Here is a 7,050-nt window from a genome sequence, read left to right on the forward strand (position 1 = left end):
AGAAACGCTCGCGTCATTGTTGCGCTGCTTGGCTCGCTCAGCTGTTCGGATGTGAAGTTCTGCGGAGTTGGCAGTCCGTGTCAGCTGTCGATGTCGTGTTGTCTCCTCTGTTGACACCGTCTCGATGCAAGGTCGTTGGTGGTTGGTCCTTGTAATGCCTCGGGTCCTGGCAGCCTTCCTTGGTACCGTGGTAGCTCCGGGCGTCGACCTCTGCGTGGTGTTGTCACTCACTTTTTTACTCACTTTTTGCTGAGCTTTTTATTAGCTCTTGTTATAACGTATGCTCGTTATATTTTTACGTCTCTTCTCTTGGCTGAGAGATCGTAATCGGAGATTTCTTTATTTCTCCGGCCCGTTACCACTGCGCGGTTTTACACGGGTCTTGTCTCGTTTCCTCTAGCGGTTAAGATCGTCGGGTTCTCTTGGATTTCCCTTCGATTCTTCGGTGATATTTCACCAGATTATCCCACCGCTGCCACCAATTTTGTTGTACCTCTCGGTGCAACAAGATATTAATTTGGGATTCGATCCGCTCAAAGGGTTGGAACCCACGAGGAAAACGAGGAAAGTGGTCAAGGTCGTAGAACAAACACACACTGCACCACACTTTTATTAAAATAACCCCTTTTATTTATTATAACACTTACAATTTCGAGTGGTTATTACCACTGATTACATTTAACCCTTTATTGAATTGATACAATTACCCGATTAAAAGATTACACTTTGATTGTTACAATTCGAGTAGTTGATTATAATAGTTGGATTTAATTAAAAGAATAATACTCGGGTTAAAGTCCTCGCTCGTGACTTAGACCGGTCGGCGACACTCGTTATCGCGGATGTAATATGACTCGGTTCTCGCGACGCGCGTAACGTATCGTTACGTTTAGATGTATGACAAGACTCTCTCGCCGGTCCTTAGACCGCCGAATATATAGGCGTCGCGGAGTCATCGAACTAGCGGCATTCGTGCCGTGTGCAATGCGGACTTCGTCCTCTTGCATTTCGGCAGTTCGTTGTCCTGTCGAAATGCAAGATTTGCTTTTTATTACTAATTGTTCGATGTGCGTGCGGTCATTGCTTGCGTTCGATCAGTGATCGTTGTCCGCACGCGTTATGGAATTTGCAGCCTTGCATTTCCGCAAGTCGTTGCTATGCCGAAATGCAAAGGTTGCTTTGCAGTAATAATCTTGCATTTCCGCCAGCTCGTTGCTAGGCTGAAATGCGAGACTTAATTGTGGTAGCACTCGCGGGCTACAACAGGATGATCTCAAAGCAAGGTTCCACTTCGCAACGGAAGGACAAAATTCAAAAACCACGGTGGTCAAAGTAAAAACGATCCAACTGATCAACCAGCTGGAAATTTTTGAATTTCCAGACGATCAACAAACGGCCGCTTATCACAAAGAACTTTTCCAACATCCAGTGGTAAAAGGAGTGGTCAAAAGTCTGAAGGAACGAAACAAATTTCGAAATGTGGTCATCACGTTAACGAAGGAGGGTTTCCGCGACGAATATGTAGACAAGGAAGGTAACGTTATTTTTAACGAGTACTATCTGGAGGCCGTCACGGACATCCATTCTCCTCAATCCCTCCAGGGGCCCCTTTTTGTACAGGAGAAACCAATAAACTCCATAGCGAAAAATACGGTTTTGGAAAAATTTAACGGAAAAAATTTTAACGCGAAATCTTGGCTAAATATGTTTGAAAGTGAATGCAACCGCCTTAATATAGGAGAAGGGAGGTTCGCTGAAGTTTTGAGATTATTTTTGGAGAACAGTGCACTGAACTGGCACGCGATTTTTTTAAAAACACATTCATTAACCCACGGTTGGGAACTGTGGAAGAATTCTTTTATAGAAACTTTTGGTCAAAAATCATGGTCTGACATAGAATATGCATATACGTATAAATACTTAAATGGGGCGTTTTTTGAATTTGCATTGAAAAAGCGAAACTTGTTAATCGATGTGGATCCTGAACTAACAATAAATTCTCAAATTAATTTGATTGTAATAGCTTTGCCGAATTATGTTAGGTCAAAATTAAATGATAAAATAGAAACAATTGAAAATTTAATGACGAAACTGAAAACAATAGAGCCTATAACAAATAAGTTTAAGATCTCGGGAATGGAAAACAACGCAAAACAAAAACAAAACAACTCAAATGAAAGGAAAAAAAATAATTACTCTCCTTGCGCGTATTGTGAAAACATAGGTTACCCAAATAGACATCATCCTGAAAATTTATGTCGAACGAAATTAAACAAAACTATACAAAAAAATGAAAAAATTAAAATAGTAAATAACACGGAACTGCAGGACTTAATCTCTTCCACAGAAGAGGCAAAAAACTAATTGTTACCCCACTTATAAAAGTAAAAATATGGATAAACAATATCCCAGCTATTGCCACTTATGATTCAGGAGCAAATGTATCACTAATTAACTATGATTTTTGGAAAACGCTAAATATAGAAAAAAACATAGGTGGGGGGAACCTAAGAACATTATCGGGAACTTCGAACGCGGAAGGTGTAGTCCCAGTGGAAATGAAAATTCTTGACATCAAAAAAAATTTTAATTTTTTCATAATAAAAAGCGAATCATTTAAAGATGACATATTACTAGGCTTAGATAGTATTAGAGAATTTAAACTACGCCAAGACGAAAATTTTAAAATAAGCCAAAATTATCAAAAACCAAAAATAAATTTAATTCAAAAAACACCAACATCAAATTCCAGTACTTTGAAGAAAATTAATCCTATAATCGAAATAAGAGAAAAATATGAGGAATTGTTCGCGAAAAAGAAATTTGATGTTGGCAAAATAAAAAACTATGAGGCCACAATAAAACTCACTGAAAATAAATACATATCAAGGAAACCGTATAGATGTTCGTTACAAGATAAAAACGAAATAGAAAAACAAATCGGAGAATTATTAAAATCAGGTTTAATTGAAGAATCGAGCAGTCCGAATGCTGCACCGGTAACATTAGCTTTTAAAAAAGAGGAGGGAAAAAAATCTTGATTATGCATCGACTATCGAGAACTAAATAAAATAGTTGTCCCGGAAAGTCAACCGTTCCCAAGAATCGACGAATTAATGTTACGGGCGAGAAATTGTAAGTATTTTACGAAACTTGACATAAATTCGGCATTTTGGACAATTCCGCTAAGCGAAAAAGATAAATACAAAACAGCCTTTGTAACACATCACGGTCACTGGCAATGGTGTTGTTTACCATTTGGGCTAAAAACCTCACCAGCGATCTTTCAAAGAATTTTATCTAGCATAATAAGAAAAAATAATTTAGAAACATTCACAGTAAACTATATCGATGATATTCTAATCTATTCAAAAAACTTTAAAGACCATTTAAAACATATTGAATTAGTTTTAAAAATGTTATTAAATAATGGGTTAAAATTGAACTTATCTAAATGTTCGTTTGCGCAAAATAAAATAACATATTTAGGTCATGAAATAGGGTCTAACTACATAAAACCTTTAAACAATAACGTAATTGCAATAAAAAATTTTCCCACACCTACAACAAAAAAAAATATCAGACAATTTTTGGGGAAAATAAATTTTTATTTACAATATATCCCAAAATCTACAATATTGTTAGAACCATTTCATAATTTACTAAGGAAAAACGTGGAGTTTGAATGGTCAAAAACTTGCCAGAAGAACTTTGAAAAAGTAAAAAACTATTTATATTCGGAACCAATTCTGGCTATTTTTGATCCGAATACTCAAATTTACATCTATACAGATGCCTGTCTACAAGGTGTGGGTGCGGTTTTAAAACAACCACAAGAAGATAAAACATTAAAACCGGTATTCTACTTTTCTAGAAAATTAACGGAGCGACAAAAAAGCTATCTATATAGAATGTCTGGCAATCAAAGAAGCCATATTATATTGGCAATACTATCTAATAGGTACACAATTTATTATTTATACAGACCACAAACCGTTAGAAAACTTTAATATAAAAAACTGTAAAGATCCGGAATTAAGAGAAATCCTAAATTACATATCACAATTTAATTTCGAAATAAAATATAAACCAGGAAAAGAAAATCTAGAAGCAGACTGTCTATCCAGGAACCCAGTCCTACAAGAACGAGAAAATGACAGCGAAGATTCCATAATTAAAATTGTAAACTTTATTAATTTAACAGATACAATTGATGATCAAAAGCAAATAAAAATAGATGAAAATTGTAACATTGAAAATAACATAATTTATAAAACTTTCAATAATAATAAGAAAATTTGGGTAACCGAAGAGTTAGGAAAGAAATTAATAAAAACTGTGCATGAAAAACAAGGACATATAGGAATAAAACAATTAACATTAACGATAACAAAGAAATTCTATTTTAAAAATATGCATAAATATATAAAAATAATATGCCGCACATGTGAAACATGTATCAAAAATAAGTCAAGAATTGCTAGTTACAAAGCTCCGCTTTCACAATTAGGATCCGCGAAAGAACCTTTCGAAATTATTTCCCTTGATACTATAGGAGGTTTTGCTAGAAACAAAAGTACAAAAAAATATTTACATCTAATTGTAGACCACTTTACAAGATTCGCTTTCATAGCTACTTCAAAAACTCAATGTTCCAAAGACTTCATAAATCTAGTAAAATCAATAAAAAAGAAACATGATGGTGTAGAAACATTGTTAACAGATCAATACGGGGGCATAAATTCAAAAGAATTCAAACAATATCTAAAATCAGAAAAAATAAATCTAATTTTTACTGCGGTTGATTGTGCTTTCTCTAATGGTTTAAATGAAAGATCTAATCAAACTTTAATAAATAGAATAAGATGTAAAATTTATAATGAAAGGCACCGACCATGGCCGGTATTGGCACAAGAATGTGTACATGAATATAACAACACAATTCACAGCTCAACAGGGTTTACTCCAAAATATTTACTAACTGGAATAGACGATTTTATGCTACCAAAAGAACTAAATGAAAACAATAAATACAATCTAGAAAATAATAGAAAAATAGCATATGAAAAATCACAGAAAATCCATGAACAAAATAAAAAATACTACGACAAAAATTCAATTGCGATAAAATATGAAGAAGGAGATTTAGTGTATATTCAAAATAGTAATAAATTAAATAGAAATAAATTAGATCCGATCAGAATAGGTCCATACAAAATAAAAAAAAAAATATCAGATGTTATATTTGTCATTGACAGCGGTTTTAAAAGAAACGAATCCAATCTTTTCCATGCTAGTAAACTTGTCCCTTATTTCCCGACACCCGCACCTTAAGAGGGGGGGATGTAAGTTGACGGTAGTCCGGACTCAGCCGCCTACATGCTCTAACCACGTGAATAACAGCGGTAGCCGGCTGGGACGGTGCTCGCTACTAACGATGTGCCTAGAGAGGGGTCAGTCGCTGATAAACTGGGCTGCGTCACAGTCGCACTCGCTTTAACGCAATATACGCGTTAGATTTCTATGATTCAAATTTATCAGTTAATACCGACAATTTGTGTTGATTCAGGTAAACCCGAATGCGGAGTTTATATAAGTTGTACACAGTATCAAGTATTTCTTTAATTACAGTTTTTGTTCACTGCAACAACACGTGTTGGCATTTAACCCCACCCAAGCCGGTCCTGAATGGTTCTTGAAAATCTCTACGACAGAGACTTACATATGATAAAACCACCATTTAAACGATCAAAAACATCGTTAAAGATTTTTAAAAAATATGCATTATCGATACCCTTTTGTGGCATTTTCCATGTTTTACATTTACTTTGTACTAATTCCTCACTAAACAATAACATTACGTTCGACAAAGTGTTCGAAAATACTTGAGTACAATAATGTACGTTCATCTTTTTTATTTTTTCAGGTATTACGTGACAGTCATTAAGTTTTTTTAATAATCTATAATTTCCTCTACTTTTATCAATTCTATATGCATCAATAATGTGTGACCATTTAGCAATTCTTGTAACATCATCTAAGCGATAAACACAATTTTTAGTAAGTACATTATTGCGTATGCATTTCATTAAATGCGGTGGATCATATAATGGAATGATTTTTTTTCCGTCTATGATTATAATATCATTTTTTAATTCCGTTGAATTTCTTTTAGAATCAAAAATCATATTTTTAATTGCTCAAACATTTGTACTGCCCTGGTCACATATTGAAGCAATTATTGTTAAACCAGCGTTGTGACATTGCCTTATGATTTCTTTATACGTATAAATAATGTTTTCCCATGAAGATGTTCCTTGACAAAATGAATAAAAAACAGGTTGTTTCCATGGTCGCATATCATTAATGCTTCGTATCAACCATACTTGTACATGATCAGCTATACCAATATGTCTATCAAACCCAATATCGACTAATCCTTCTATGATATCTGATGAAGTATTATAATATAACCCTGCACTTAATTTCATTTCACCGAATAGCAAAACGCAATATTTATCTCTATAATCGATAAAGTTCTCTACAGCACTTTTTAAATGTTCAAAAATGCAGTTACATACACCGGGTTTAATAGCAATTCTTGAAATTGTTTTTCTCAACGTTTCTAAACTAGGCAAGCAAAACACATTACATAAGAATTTATAAACTTTTGGACTTCTTCTAGACAATGTTAAAGCAAAGGCTTTATCTTTTATACTATATACTCGTTTATACTTGTTTAATTTAAAATTATTAATATTTGATTCAATGAATTGTTTCATTACTTGCGGCATTTCATCGAGGATTTTATTAAAATCACTATCAATTAATTTTTTTGTTTCTTCTAATCTCTCTTTTAAGTTTGTATTTTTGTTGCTTTCCTTTTCTTATTAGTGACGTTAATGTAATATACACTTTTTTATTCCTTGGAGTTAATTCTGAACATTTTTTTACATGAAATAGATGAAGAACATGATCTATGACAAAAATAATACAGAAAAATATGTACCTTTTGACAAATATATTATAATGCTTACAAAAATATGAATT

The sequence above is a fragment of the Cyphomyrmex costatus genome, unplaced genomic scaffold, assembly GCF_001594065.2.
Source record: "Cyphomyrmex costatus isolate MS0001 unplaced genomic scaffold, Ccosl1.0 scaffold833, whole genome shotgun sequence".
Taxonomy (NCBI): Eukaryota; Metazoa; Arthropoda; class Insecta; order Hymenoptera; family Formicidae; genus Cyphomyrmex; species Cyphomyrmex costatus.